Below are 15,698 nucleotides of genomic sequence, written 5' to 3' on the forward strand. Positions count from 1 at the left end.
TTGGGAACCATATTTAGGCAGCCATATTCTTTGAGTGTTTTGTGGGTGATTGTTCCTGTCTCTGTGTTTATTGTCACCAGATAGGCTTTATAGGTTTTCACGTTCCGTTTCTTGTTTTTGTATGTTCGTGTTTAATTTTCATTAAAGATGTATCGAGTTTACCACGCTGCATTTTGGTCCGACTCTCCTTCGACGGAAGAAAACCGTAACAGTTCTAAAACTTTTGACCGGTAGTGTACAGTGTCAAGAAAAAGTATGAACACTTTGGAATTATCTGGATGTTTGCTTAAATTGGTCATACAATTTGATCTGATCTTCATCTACTCACAACAATAGACAAACAGTCTGCTTAAACTAATAACACCCAAACAATTATGAGTTCTGTCTTTATTGAACACACCGTGTAGACATTCATAGTGCAGGGTGGGAAAAGTATGTGAACCCTTGTATATATATATTACATTATCTCCAAAATGTCAGACAGAATTATAATCACATGGTGAAGCCTTGCCTGATTGAACTGCAACATATCTTTACCACTCAAATAGTTTCCCTGACAGTTGCCTGACATAGTATTCAAGTAGGCAGGTAGAGAGTTTAAGGCTTACCTGCCACCCCTCCTGCATCTTAATTTATGTTATTCCCCAGTAGATTGATCGACGTAGTCTGATCGTCTGGGCTACAGAAATCTGAAAGCATACCACTACCAGAACAGTCCTTGTGTAGAAATGGGGGTACAGGAGAATAGTAATGCCCAGCTGAACACTGGACGTTAATGCATTTCAGTAAGAGATTACCTGAGTCTGTTTTAGGTCTCCATCCAGAACAAGCAAAGATGATGACGAGTCTGTTAAATAGTATAGCTTGTTTTATGTAAGGCTTTGAGGAGAGGAGTAAAATAAGAGAATTTGGTGGCCGGTTTTCAGATCCTACCCTCAGCCTTATGTAGGTACAGTGAGTCAGTGCTCCCACCTTCTGAAGACAAAGCTACCATTGTCCAGGCAGGGCTGCTTTGTCCAGGCAGTGTTGACTGGCATACATTAGAAAAAGGGCCAAACATAGAAATATAATTACTAGAAGGCCCGTCACCACTGCGATTTGTATGTACCATGATAGGTACACTAATTGGAGATGCTAGTTCTAATAATTATATTTCTATGGGGGCCAAACCTGAGCCAAACTTATATCCCTGAGTCAAGGCCAAATAACCTCCTCCAAGGGCATTACTGCTCTTTACCTGGAACTACAGGGAGTCATTCTTAGAGAAAATATCAAAGAATGGTCCCTGTGAAAATAGGGAACAAATACCATCCCTCTAAAAGAGCATTAAGATGTTGAGTGATGTAGCTGAAATTCATCAGAGGGTGATTTGCCAAGAGGATCCAAGGACAGTTGAGACACTCAACATTTAAAAACAAATGACATTTGATTTACAAACATGGTGGTGCGTAGCAGACAAACAAGCCATTTGTTAGCAACCTAATCAACACCACGTACTCAACAAAGAAGTTAGAGGTCAAGTTGTTTGTAACATTTTTACACACAGGGTAATTACATTGTGTCCCTCTTTATGTCAGCCTTGTAAAAGAGATGTTGACTTTCTTCAACAATGTTTTGAAAGTAGACCAAGGCTGAGACAGTAGCACAGTCCAGTGCATAGGATTAGCATGAGGGCTGTTTGTGTTTGTTATGATCTGGTGAGTAACTTCAAAAATAACACTTTGCAGAACATTCCAGTGACCTTGCCGATGTCCAGCCCCGGGGACAGACAGTTTCACAGAGAGACAAGATGTCATCATCATATTATGTCAGGGCATCCATGCTCAGGTGTTATAACTGGGTGGAGGGGGGGACATGTAGTGGTGGCCGTTTCTTTTGGAATAAATAGCAATTTTGTGAACAGTTCAACCTCTCTGAAATAAAAACACTCCAATTTAGCCTTGATGTCCAACTCACATACAGGGTTCTGATGGCATCAATGTGATGTGTACATTGCATTTATAATTTTCTCCATGAGGTTCAGTGGACAATGTTAAGTGGCCTGGCTGGCAGTCCTATATGATGTTCTGGACAGTAGCCTACCTGAGGCAGGTAAAATGCCAACAGACCGCAGAATAATGTAACTGTATACATTCTTCACCCATCACTATCCAAATCCATTATTTGCTGAAATGCAATTGCATAGAATGACATGTTGCCAACTGATGTGCTATTACAGACTACAGATAATCCAAGACCGGTGAGCATTTGAAGGCCCACTCAATATGTGCTTCTGTGTGCCATTGTTTGAGCTGTTATTAGTTGTTGTTTTTTACAATACATGTTGTAAGGCCTACTTTACATTTTTCCAAATAATCATTCCATATTGAAATATCATCCCATGACATTAATTTAACAAGTGTATATCCAGAAATCATTCATTATCGGCACTAACATTTTATCCACATTGCAACGATTTATAGGGATAGTGATATACAATTGCCTACCTAGACTGGTGTAAGATTAAACCGCTGTGAAATCATAAAAAGACTAACAGTCTAAATGCGTGTGCCAGGTGCCGGTTGAATGGCACGTGTTATGGCTCCAACAAAATGCATAATCTGATAATGAAGCAACAAGGCACAAAATACAGTGTACGTTTATATATAAAGTCGTTTCGTGTCTATAACAAAGGTAGAATTACGTTATCACCGACAGTCTTTGTTGGATTCCTAAACAATACCCCGGTGACGCTGTTACGATGTCATACACAGGAGTCGCATTTTTTCTCTGAACATCATAATGTATAAAGTCCTTACTCACCTAATTTGTTACAGTAACTGTCTTTATCCTCTTCAGCACATAATTGAAACATTTCGTATTGTTTCACAGAGGGGCAATGTTACCGTTCACACTAACCATCCGCAGCACGTGTGTGTCGTGAGCAACATTAGCATATAGTGGAATCGGCGGTTCGCCTGCAAAATAAAAGTCTGCAATTGAAACTGATGCAAACGGATAAAAAGTCAAAACATGCCACAATTGAACTATAATTATATACAAATTAACAAAATACAATTATTAGTTCATGTGAACCCCCCCAAAAGTATAAATCAGTTGATGGGGATGTATTTGAATTCAGAATTTCATTGGGGGCATACTTATATGCACTGTACAGACTAACCTATGGATTGTGCACCCATGAAGAATTTAAACAAATATTAGTGTTTTAGCTCTTATTGCAAGACTTTAACTGTGGGAAATCACTATCCCAGGCAGTATATTGAACATTCATATTGAACTGCACAGCCTGACCTATGGATTGTGCACCCATGAAATGCAGTGTGGCGAAGCTACTCTGGAAGTATAGTTTATTAAGTTACCATGTACTTCCTTCTGGAATAAGTTAATTAAGCTACACTAAAACTACCCTCACAAAATATACATTTCTTAAATAAAGTTACTTTGATGGATGGAAACTACAAATGTAAACGGCTGTGCTCAATGCAATGGCACTCATAAATGTAGATCCTTCAAACACCCCCAAAACCGGGAAACAAATCCCATTCAAAGGTGTTATCACATGCTTCACTAAGGCAGTTATTTATCTTATAACTTGTCCTTGTGGGGGAAATGATGTGGGTAAAACAAAGGTGTTATCACATGCTTCACTAAGGCAGTTATTTATCTTATAACTTGTCCTTGTGGGGGAAATGATGTGGGTAAAACAAAGGTGTTATCACATGCTTCACTAAGGCAGTTATTTATCTTATAACTTGTCCTTGTGGGGGAAATGATGTGGGTAAAACAAAGCGTGAATTAATAGTACGCATCTTGGAGCATCGTAGCACCAGTAGATGCAACAACTTGACTTACCCAGTTGAAAACCACTCGATTTCGTCTCTATGTTATATTGGCATCGAACACGTCACCCTCCCTAGGAGAGGGGGTAACCTCAACAATTTATTGTTAAAACGAGAGGCTGCCTGGATCTTTAATTTAAAGTCCCTTGCTCCCTTCGGTCTCAACGTCGACTTTGATCTGAAGCCATTCTTGTGATTGTTGTGATTTTGCTGTTGTAAATGTTTGTAGGCTTATGTAGCCAAATTGTATGCTATCCATTTGTGTTTTTTGTATGCTATTTTAATATATGAGAATTAACCAATGATATCAGGCCACACCTGGCCATGATTACAGACACCTGTGTGTGCCTTTTGACACTATATAAACGAGTCATCTCACAGCGTTTGTCATTATACCCTGATGGAGACAGCTTGTCTGTCGAAACGTTGGACTTAAATATTTTTTGCATCTGAGTTCCTATAGTGTGCGGCTCTCCTTTATTTTATAAGTGTTCTACTCCGCTAGCCAGCAAGACTAAATAGGTGTAGTTTATTTCGCCTCTAGATTACTTTGAAAAAGGAATTCACTACATCCAAACTACATCATGATAAATTATCATATGTAAATCTGAAATGTCATCACTTTGATTAATTTGAGTCAGTTTGCTACAGTAAGACAATAATCATGCAATAACAGGGAATGAGAATTATAATTAATTAACATTTTTGTAGGGGTTGATACATTTGTGAGGAAAAATCAAGTCTGACTGTAGCGGGTGCGTAATGGGTGGCAGAGAAGTCAGGCGCAGGAGAGCAGAACTGGGTGATAACATGAGATTTATTATGCAAAACCAACGGCATCTAGAACAACAAGATAAATAGGCACAAAAATAACCCACCGTGCGCTAACGGGGAACGTGCACAGGCACTACAATAAACAATCCCACACAAAGACATGGGGGGGAACAGAGGGTTCAATATGCAACAAGTTTGAGTAAACAGGGCCTCCGCAGTCTGTAGGGCCGTAGGGAGACCGGGCAAAGGGAGGAGACTGCAGGACTTAGAAAACCGATCCACAACGACCAGGATCGTGGTGTTGCCCTGTGATGGAGGAAGATCTGTTAGGAAGTCCACTGACAGGTGCGTTGTGGAACGGGTAGGGGTTGTAACTTCTCTCTGGGCAGGTGCTTGGGAGCCTTGAACTGGGCACACACCGAGCAGGAGGAAACATAAACCCTCACGTCCTTGGCCAAGGTGGACCACCAGTACTTCCCACTAAGGCAATGCACCGTCCGACCGATGCCAGGGTGACCAGAGGAGGGTGACGTGTGGGCCCAAAAGATCAAATGGTCGCGGACAGTAGACGGAACGTACAGGCACCCAGCTGGACACTGGGGGGGAGTGGGCTCTGTGCGTAACACCCGCTCTGTGTCCGCGTCCAACTCCAACACCACCGGTGCCACCAGGCAAGAGGCCGGAAGAATGGGAATGGGATCCATTGACCGCTCCTCTGTGTCATACATCTGGGACAGTGCCTTAGCGTTCTGGGAACCTGGTCTGTAGGACAGAATAATAAAAAAAACAGATAAAGAACATGGCCCACCTTGCCTGGTGAGGGTTCAGTCTCCTCACTGCCCAGATGTACTCCAGATTGCAGTGGTCAGTCCAGATGAGAAAAGGGTGTTTAGCCCCCTTCAAGCCAATATCTCCACGCCTTCAGAGCCTTCAGGCACTCTCTCAGTGCCCGAGCACTGAGAGAGCATGGTTCCTATCCCAACCTGGGATACGTCCACCTCCACTATGAACGCCAAAGAGGGATCCGGATGAGCCAGCACGGGAGCCGAGGTAAACAGAGCCCTCAGGTGACCAAAGGCTCTGTCCGCCTCAGCCGACCACAGCAGCCGCAACGGTCCCCCCTTCAGCAGCGAGGTAATGGGAGCTGCTACCTGACCAAAACCCAAGATAAACCTCCGGTAGTAGTTGGCAAACCATAGAAACCGCTGCACTTCCTTTACCGTGGTGGGAGTCGGCCAATTACGCAAGGCTGAAATGATGTCACTCTCCATCTCCACCCCTGAAGTGGAAATGTGGTACCCTAGGAAAGAGACAGACTGTTGGAAGAACAGACATTTCTCAGCCTTGACGAACAGGTCATGCTCCAACAGTCAACCAATTACACTGCGCACCAGGGACACATGCAGCGAAGTATATCAGAATGTCGTCGATATACACCACTACACCCTGCCCAAGCAGGTCCTGGAAAATCTCGTCAACAAAGGCCTGGAAGACTGATGGAGCATTCATCAGTCAGCGGATAGCTGTACCTCACAGTGATCTGATTGATCCCTCGATAGTCAATACACAGGCGCAAGAAAGAAACTCGAGGAGGCAGGTGAAGTGGAGGGCCGAATGTATCCCTGCCCCAGGGATTCGGAGACATATCATTCCATAGCCACCGTCTCCTCCTGTGACAGAAGATACACGTGGCTCCAGGGAAGTGCTGCGTCTACCAGGAGATTTATTGCACGATCCCCCCGTCGATGAGGTGGTAATTTAGTCGCCCTCTTCTTATGGAAGGCGAGAGCCAAATCGGCATATTCTGAGGGGATGCGCACGGTGGAGACCTGGTCTGGACTTTCCACCGTAGTCGCACTGTTGGAAACCCCCACACACCTCCCTGAGAACCCTCTGTTTCCACGAAATAGTGGGGTCATGACCGGCCAACCAGGGTAAGCCCAGCACCACGGGAAACGCAGGAGAATCAATAAGGAAGAGACTGATTCATTCCTTATGACCCTCCTGTGTAACCATGTCAAGTGAAGCGGTGGCCTCCCTAATCAGCCCTGACCCTAATGGGCTACTATCTAGGGCATGCACAGGAAAAGTCATATCCACAGGAACAAGGGGAATCCCTAAACTATGAGCAAATGAACGGACAATAAAATTCCCAGCTTCGCCTGAAACTACTAGCGCCTTATGTGGGGAATGCGGGGAAAACTCAGGAAATGAATTTAACACATACATGTGAGCAACAGGGGGCTCTGGGTGAGCCTGGTGCCAACTCACCTGGGGTGACACGATAGTGTCCTGCCTGCTGCCTCGACTCCCTGGTGGAACCCGCCCAGCACGACCAGCAGTGTGCCCTCTGCGGCCACAGATGGTGCAGGGAATGGCCCCTCCTCCGGTCGCCCTAAGTGCAGCACCTCCCCAACTCCATCGGCGTTGGAGCAGAGGTGCTGGAACTGACAGGTCCCGATCCGGACGTCCACGGACAGTCAGCAGGTTGTCCACCAGCTGGTCCAATGTGAGGGTGGTGTCTCGGCAGGCCAACTCCCGACGGACGTGCTCGCTCAGACTGCACCTGTAGTGATCGATCAGGGCCCTGTCGTTCCATCCCGCGCTGGCGGCCAGGGTCCGGAAGTCCAAGGCGACTGTGAGCTCCTCGTCCCCTGCCTCAGGTGGAACAGACGTTCACCCGTCGCTCGATCCTCAGGCGGGTGGTTGAACACTGCCCGAAAGCGGCGGGTGAAGTCTGCGTAATGGTCCAACCTCCCTCACTCCATACGGGTCGGCCCACTCCAGGGCGAGGGCGGACATACTCTCACGACCCGAAGGAGCCAGGTGGACCGTCGCCAGGTAGAGCTCCAGCTGTAGTAGAAACCCTTGGCATCCGGCAGCCATCCAATCATACTCCCTCGGGCGCAGGACAGCAGATATGAGTAAATAAACATATTTTACTTAACATATGATAAATGCAATACAAATACAGAGCCCACAATAACGGACCTTCCTACATAGAAACAATCAGTCACAAACAAACATGGAACAGAGGGTTAAATAATGAACAGGGAATTTGGGGATTGAAACCAGGTGTGTAAGACAAAGACAAAACAAATGGAAAATGAAAAGTGGATCGGCGATGGCTAGAAGGCCGGGGACATCGACCACCGAACGCCTCCCGAACAAGGAGAGGGACCAACTTCGGTGGAAGTCGTGACAAGCTGCTACCCCCAAGCCATAAGACTGCTGAACAGTTAATCAAATCAAATCCAGACTATTTGCATTGAGCCTCCCCTTTTTTTTTTACACTGCTGACACTCGCTGTTTATTATCTATGCAAAGTCACTTTACCCCTACCTACAAGTACATATTACCTAATTACCTCAACTAACCTGTACACCCGCACATTGACTCGGTGCCGGTACCCGTTGTATATAGCCTTGTTATTATTTTATTTTTGTAAAACATTTATACTTTTATTTTTCTTAATAGTGCATTGTTGGGGGCTTGTAAAGTAAGCATTTTCGGCGCATGTCACTAAAGTCATTTTATTTTGATTTGACTTTCTCTGTTTTACTTTTAGCTTGGACAGTTTCACCACCACCCTCATGTGAGTTGCCTTGTTTCCCCTTATAGCTCAGACTAGAAACAGTCAGAAAATGCAGAGCACAGAAAATACACACACTTAGTATTTCACTGTAATTCTTTACCTTGTATTTCTAATAGTTTAGCAGAAGGCATTAGAGTTGGTAAGTGCATGAGAAAACAATACATTTAATATATAATTTGCAGTATTTTGTCGCTGTTTTTCATGTAACGCACAGATGTTCTGCAGTTCTATTCTGAACTCTGCCCCTCATCTGTCTCCTGACCTCCCCAGTTAAAACAGAGCCTGTAAACAACAGTGAGACACCACAGAAGGCAGTACTGGACAGCCATGCAGGCGACGATAACACCACACACAGTTTCAGCCTCTCACTTCTCCCTTTAAAACGGAGCCTAAGACACATGCATACTCACAGATGTTGGTTTAACAGCCATATTAAAACCAACTCTCACCAAGTTTACCATTACAGACATCTGTTTCCCTTCACACCAACACACATACATACTGTAAGCTGTTCATGTGATGTCACCATTACTCTCACTCTTGTTATAAATTCAGCTTTTACCATATTTATTAAAAATCTCATATTTTCTTTCTCCTAGGAATTATATTTTATGCATTGCTGGTAAAATGGACAATCAAAAAACGTCAGGTGTGGATTGATTGGATTGATTGGATAATACAATTGCCATGCAACCTTATATCTTGTGCAATCTGTGCATTATTTTGAAGGAATGTGGATTGACCTACATTAAATTATCTGAAGGAGGAGGAAAGAATCTACAGGAATTCTTCCCTGGAAATCTTGTGGAATTAACTGCAGGACTCTTACCTACAGGATATCCCACAGGATTTTGGGGCCATTTTGGTGTAGGACAATTCCTTCATGTAGTCCTTCAGGAAACAGTCCTGCAGCATTTATTTGAGGACTATCTGCAGGATCCCTGCAGGATTGTTTTCCTGAAGGATTACCGGCATTGTCATACAGGAAAGTGGCCCCGAAAATCCTGTGGGATATCCTGCATGACTTCCTATTCCTGCAGGATAAATCATCTGCAGGATTCCTGCTAAATGTATTGTGAAGGATTCCTGTAGGACTTTTTTGGAATGGTGGTCTGGATTGCGCTGCTTGTATACAACTTTTTAACCCTTTACAACCCATATCGGCCTTCGATGGCCTTTCTTTAAATGAATATAGCGGCCGCGAACGGTCTTGTTTTTCTAACAATAATGTCTCTGTCAATAACACAAAATGAACTCGCTAACAACTTGTTTTAGTATTCGCATGGCTGTTGTCATCAACCAGACACCGGAAACAGGGTATGCTGACATTAGGTTTTTTGTGTGACTTTTTTTTTCTTTCAATTCATTACTCAAAATGCTTGAATGATTGCTTTCTGTCTCATGGAACTAGCTCCAGCATTTAGCTGTGTACAGTCAGCTAACTAGATGGCTGTTTGGTCTTGTTTCTACAAATGTAATTCATATGAAAACGGCTCAAGCTGCTTGCTATAGCTACCTAGTCTATAGCTAGCTAGTCTATAGCTAGCTAGTCTATAGCTAGCTAGTCTATAGCTACCTAGTCTATAGCTACCTAGTCTATAGCTACCTAGTCTATAGCTAGCTAGTCTATAGCTACCTAGTCTATAGCTACCTAGTCTATAGCTACCTAGTCTATAGCTACCTAGTCTATAGCTACCTAGTCTGTAAGGCAAGAAAAGTTGTGTGCCGGTAAATGTGGGCTGCGCTCTTGAAGCATCAACCTCAGCTATCCATACAGTCAACCAGCTAACTAGCCACCAAAATGGAGATTAGAGCAATTCGTGTTAATCTGTTGGGATAAAGTTATGGTTTGTCATTGTTGATGTTCAATTACTGGAGAGTCGAGACCAAATCACGGACGCTGGACAGAGTGGATTTCAGATGTAACAAAAGGCAGTTTTAACGAGTCAAAGATATCTTGTCCTGCAGTTTAACGTGCACGGACCTATTCGCATAACTCAGTAGGGAGTTAGGTGAAAAAGGGACCTATACAAAGGTTACAATAATTTTTATACATAGAAAAAAGTAGGTAGAGTCTTGTCGCCTTCTGGATGGTCCTGAAGGGTTGGAGGCGGACCTGCTCTGGCCAGAGCAGGAGCCCCATTGGTGCACAGCAGAATCTTCTGTTCTGAGCACCCGACCAGTAGAGGGGGGGTTGAGATGTGTGTGTTTATGCAAGGAGATATTTGTGTGTCAGGGGATCGTGAGGCAGGAACAACAGAGAGGGGGCAGTTTTATGGCTGGGTGTACGTGTTCTTGCGATGGAATGTCTTTGTTTCCTGGGGTCGTGAGACAACAGAGCTGAGGGGGTAGTTTTAGGGGGGTAGTTTTATTGCTGGGTGTGTGAGCTGGTTCCTGTTTTAGCAGGGGTACGTAAGATGACTTGAGTCAGGCGGTTTGGCTTGGCGCTGTATAATATATGAGCTATGTGTATGAATGTTAACATATATATATGACATTATGTTTGGTAGGTACAGATATTCATAGGCTATACGTTGCCCTTTTCCTATTATTTGACAGTTTAGCTGTCGTCTTAGTGGCCCGCGCAGTGGAACTCATAAGATATTGAGTGGCAGTGATATTTGTTTACATAGCCAGCTAAGAAGTTGCTTGTTTTGTCCTGTTTCTACGGATGCTATTCATTTGGAAACTGTCCCATATTCGTAACTAGCTAATAAGCTAACATTGGCGAACTCTGTAGTTAGTCTGTCAGGCAAGAAAACGAGAGTCGATTGTGCTTCGCTCGCGACACTGTCATTTGATTGTCTCACTCCCTTCGTACAAAGACAACCAGTTAACTATGCCCCTCGTAGCATCATCCCCCATTCTGAGAGACTTGGCATTAACCATCAGTCAGACATCATATGCTGCGACATCTGAAGAACGTTGAAAACAATGGTAACGATGCGACCGAGTTGCAACACATGAAGAGATCGTAATCAATAAAAGGTCACAATATGGGGCAGAGCGTTCCATTTGCCTCCCGGGGGGCAAGGAGACTCTCCAGCTCCCCTACCATTGACAACTGAGTGCCGTTTTCACAGTATTGTTAAATAAATGTTTACCATTTGGTTGTAATATCCTCGATCTTGAAGAGCATAGTCAGAACTACACATTTCTGATAATTCCATGCAAAGTAATTGTGCACATTTAGCTCTATCATCAGAGATATAAAGCAAGTAACTGCATGCTTTTCATGATCAGTAAACATAAATTGATCATGTAATTTCAGATATGTGATGGTAGCCCCTCAATATTGGCCACCATTAATTTGATATTTGACTGATATAAAATTAAAGTGAACTATACAAGCATGAGTGGTTTAGGTTCATTTCTCGTTCCTTTGTGGGCTCTGCCTTTCAAGCAGCAGAAGGGTGAATTTGCCGTGCAGTGGTAAGTAGACCTAAGGCCTTTTCACACTGCATTGTTCTTAGCCCCGGAGTATCTTAGCCCCAGGAGACTGGCACGGGGCTAAAAAGTGTAGTTCTGAGTGAACTTCGAGGTAACGATATTAAAATCAAATAGTTTTATTATAACATTTATTTAACAATCCCTCGAAAACGGCACTTAGTTGTCAATGGTTTTAGCAGAGTTCGGCGTCTCCTTGCCCCCCAGCAGCCCAATGGAATGCTCTGCACCGTATTGTCACGTTTTATTGATAACAGCACATTAAATGTTCTATCCTTCTTTTTCCCACTTTTATGGGATTTCCTCAGCATTCTAAAAGTCCCATTGTGACATCATGACTTACAACATTCCATTCACTGTAAATGCAACAATACAACTTTTGACACAAATCAGCTACTTTGCCAACAATGTAGACACACAACTAGTGAACACAACACACACAACTACTGGCAACGACAACACAACTACAGACTACAACTCCTGACCACAAGTACTGACCAAAACCATACAACTACATTCCATAACTACTGAACACAACTTCTGACCACAAGTACTGACCACAACCACTGATCACAATTATTGATCACAACCACAAAACAACTGATCACAACTACTGACCACAACTACTGACCACAACCACACTACTACCAACCACAACCACACAACTAATGGCCACAACCACAAAACTACAAATAATGACCACTACTACTGAACCACACAGTACTTTCAAATCTAGGTAGTGTTTTCGGTAGCTAACTAGATGGTAGCTTTACAGGTAAAGCTGTGGGACTTGCTTTAGTTATATATAGTCAAAGTTAAATTTAGTAAAATAATTGGTCTGATTACTTTGATAGACTACTATATCAACTGTATTACTTTTGGCTCCAATGCCTTCCCACTGTGTGACTATTTTCATTCCATTTCCCCCAGTGGTGTAGATTTTGCACATACTGCCACGTTCAGAACAAGTTCCCGAGTTAATGCCAAGTCTCTCAGAACGGGGGACCGTTAAAATAGATTTTTCCCAGTCGGAAGTTGGAGATTTCTGAGTTCCAAGTTTTTTTGAATGTGGCACACGTGTGCAACAGTTAGTGTTTTCAAGACAACTGTGGTGCGTTCAGTTCGACCTAAACATTTGCTGTTGCGGAATAGTTTGTACTGAAAGACAAAGCATGCTGACCACGCCTCCCGCAAGCGGTGCAAAATAAATGTACACAGAAGTTATTCAATCACACTGTTTATGCGCTTCTGCGTAGCCAGGCGCTAAAATAGAACTTGACGTGCTCTCCCATCATTGGTATTTAGGAGCATACATTGGGGCAAAAAAGTATTTAGTCAGCCACCAATTGTGCAAGTACTCCCACTTAAAAAGTGGTGGAAAATAAGTATTTGGTCAATAACAAAAGTTTATCTCAATACTTTGTTATATACCCTTTGTTGGCAATGACAGAGGTCAAACGTTTTCTGTAAGTCTTCACAAGGTTTTCACACACTGTTGCTGGTATTTTGGCCTATTCCTCCATGCAGATCTCCTCTAGAGCAGTGATGTTTTGGGGCTGTTGCTGGGCAACACGGATTTTCAACTCCCTCCAAAGATTTTCTATGGGGTTGAGATCTGGAGACTGGCTATGCCACTCCAGGACCTTGAAATGCTTCTTATGAAGCCACTCCTTCGTTGCCCGGGTGGTGTGTTTGGGATCATTGTCATGCTGAAAGACCCAGCCACATTTCATCTTCAATGCCCTTGCTGATGGAAGGAGGTTTTCACTCAATCTCACGATACATGGCCCCATTCATTCTTTCCTTTACACGGATCAGTCGTCCTGGTCCCTTTGCAGAAAAACAGCCCCTTCAGAAAGGCCTGGACATGTACTGGCTTAAGCAGGGGGACACGTGTCTGGCACTGTGTCTGGCACTGCAGGATTTGAGTCCCTGGCGGCGTAGTGTGTTACTGATGGTAGGCTTTGTTACTTTGGTCCCAGCTCTCTGCAGGTCATTCACTAGGTCCCCCCGTGTGCTTCTGGGATTTTTGCTCACCGTTCTTCTGATCATTTTGACCCCACGGGGTGAGATCTTGCATGGAGCCCCAGATCGAGGGAGATTATCAGTGGTCTTGTATGTCTTTCATTTCCTAATAATTGCTCCCGCAGTTGATTTCTTCAAACCAAGCTGCTTACCTATTGCAGATTCAGTCTTCCCAGCCTGGTGCAGGTCTACAATTTTGTTTCTGGTGTCCTTTGACAGCTCTTTGGTCTTGGCCATAGTGGAGTTTGGAGTGTGACTGTTTGAGGTTGTGGACAGGTGTCTTTTATACTGATAACAAGTTCAAAGGTGACATTAATACAGGTAACGAGTGGAGGACAGAGGAGCCTCTTAAATAAGAAGTTACAGGTCTGTGAGAGCCAGAAATCTTGCTTGTTTGTAGGTGACCAAATACTTATTTTCCATCATAATTTGCAAATACATTAATAAAAACCCTACAATGTGATTTTCTGGAGAAAAAAAATCTAATTTTGTCTGTCATAGTTGAAGTGTACCTATGATGAAAATTACAGGCCTCTCTCATCTTTTTAAGTGGGAGAACTTGCACAATTGGTGGCTGACGAAATACTTTTCTGCCCCACTGTATATCCATGTGGGTGATTGAAAGATGAACTGAGGTCCACTCTCCAGTCCAGTTGGTGGTGGTAATGTACCTTAAATTGGTTGCCAAACACCTTATAAAGTCCAAACAAGAAGAAGCCTAAAGGAGGAGAGATTACTGGAAAATAACTTGGTTTACCGTTTTATCTGTGGATTAATTGTCGGAATAGAGGACCTTGTCAATTTCAGGTAAAATAACAACCCTGTCACTGGTGTAGAGAGGAGTAGGCAGGAGGCAGTTTGTCTCCTGAGGGGGAATAGGTTTTGTTGTGCCCTCTTCACGACTGTCTTGGTGTGTTTGGACCATGATGGTTTGTTGGTGATGTGGACACCAAGGAATTTGAAGCTCTCAACCTGTTCCACTACAGCCCCGTCGTGAGAATGGGGGCGTGCTCAGTCCTCCTTTTCCTGTTGTCCACAATCATCTCCTTTGTCTTGATCACGTTGAGGGAGAGGTTGTTGTCCTGGCACCAGACGGCCAGGTCCCTGACCTCCTCCCTATAGGCTGTCTCATCTTTGTCGGTGATTAGGCCTACCACTGTTGTGTCATCGGCAAACTTGATGATGGTGTTGGAGTCGTGCCTGTCCATGCAGTCATGAGTGAACAGGGAGTACAGGAGGGGACTGAGCATGCACCCCTGAGGGGCCCCCGTGTTGAGGTTCAGCGTAGCGGATGTGTTGTTCCCTACCCTTACCATCTGGAGGCGGCCCGTCAGGAAGACCAGGATCCAGTTGCAGAGGGAGGTGTTTTGTCCCTGGGTCCTTAGCTTAGTGATGAGCTTCGAGGGCACTATGGTGTTGAACGCTGAGCTGTAGTCAATGAACAGCATTCTCACATAGGTGTTCCTTCTGTCCACGTGGGAAAGGGCCGTGTTGAGTGCAATAGAGATTGAATCATCTGTGGATCTACTGGGTCTAGGATTTCTGGGTTGATGGGGTTGATGTGAGCCATGACCAGCCTTTCAAAGCACTTCATGGCTACCAATGTGAGTGCTACGGGTCGGTAGTCATTTAGGCAGGCTTCCTTAGTGTTCTTGGGTACAGGGACTTTGCTGGTCTGCTTGCAACATGTTGGTATTACAGACTCAGTCAGGGACTGGTTGAAAATGTCAGTGAAGACACTTGCCAGTTGGTCAACGCATACTCAGAGGACACGTCCTGGTAATCCATCTGGCCCTGCGGACTTATGAATGTTGACCTGTTTAAAGGCCTCACATCGGCTACGGAGAGCGTGATCACACAGTTGTCCGGAACAGCTGGTGCTTTCATGCATGTTTCAGTGTTACTTGGAGCAAAACGAGCATAAAATTTATTTAGCTCATCTGGTAGGTTTGTGTCACTGGGCAGCTCATCTGGTAGGTTTGTGTCATTGGTATGTTTGTGTCACTGTGCTTCCC

The 15,698-nt window shown here is 44.1% G+C and overlaps 1 protein-coding gene across 2 annotated transcripts in view; it reads right to left on the reverse strand.

Moving 5' to 3' along the window:
- Positions 1–2,941, reverse strand: part of LOC109874184 (volume-regulated anion channel subunit LRRC8A-like) — a 54,364-nt gene extending 51,423 nt beyond the window's left edge. The window contains exon 1 of one of the 2 annotated variants that reach the window (XM_031809351.1): positions 2,803–2,916. The gene's annotated coding sequence lies outside the window, so the exon portion shown is untranslated. Of the gene's footprint in view, positions 1–2,802 lie in introns of both variants that reach the window. The other variant, XM_020465993.2, reaches the window with a different exon arrangement.
- Between the last annotated feature and the right edge of the window lie 12,757 nt (positions 2,942–15,698).

Source organism: Oncorhynchus kisutch, linkage group LG29 (assembly GCF_002021735.2).
Source record: "Oncorhynchus kisutch isolate 150728-3 linkage group LG29, Okis_V2, whole genome shotgun sequence".
Classification (NCBI taxonomy): Eukaryota; Metazoa; Chordata; class Actinopteri; order Salmoniformes; family Salmonidae; genus Oncorhynchus; species Oncorhynchus kisutch.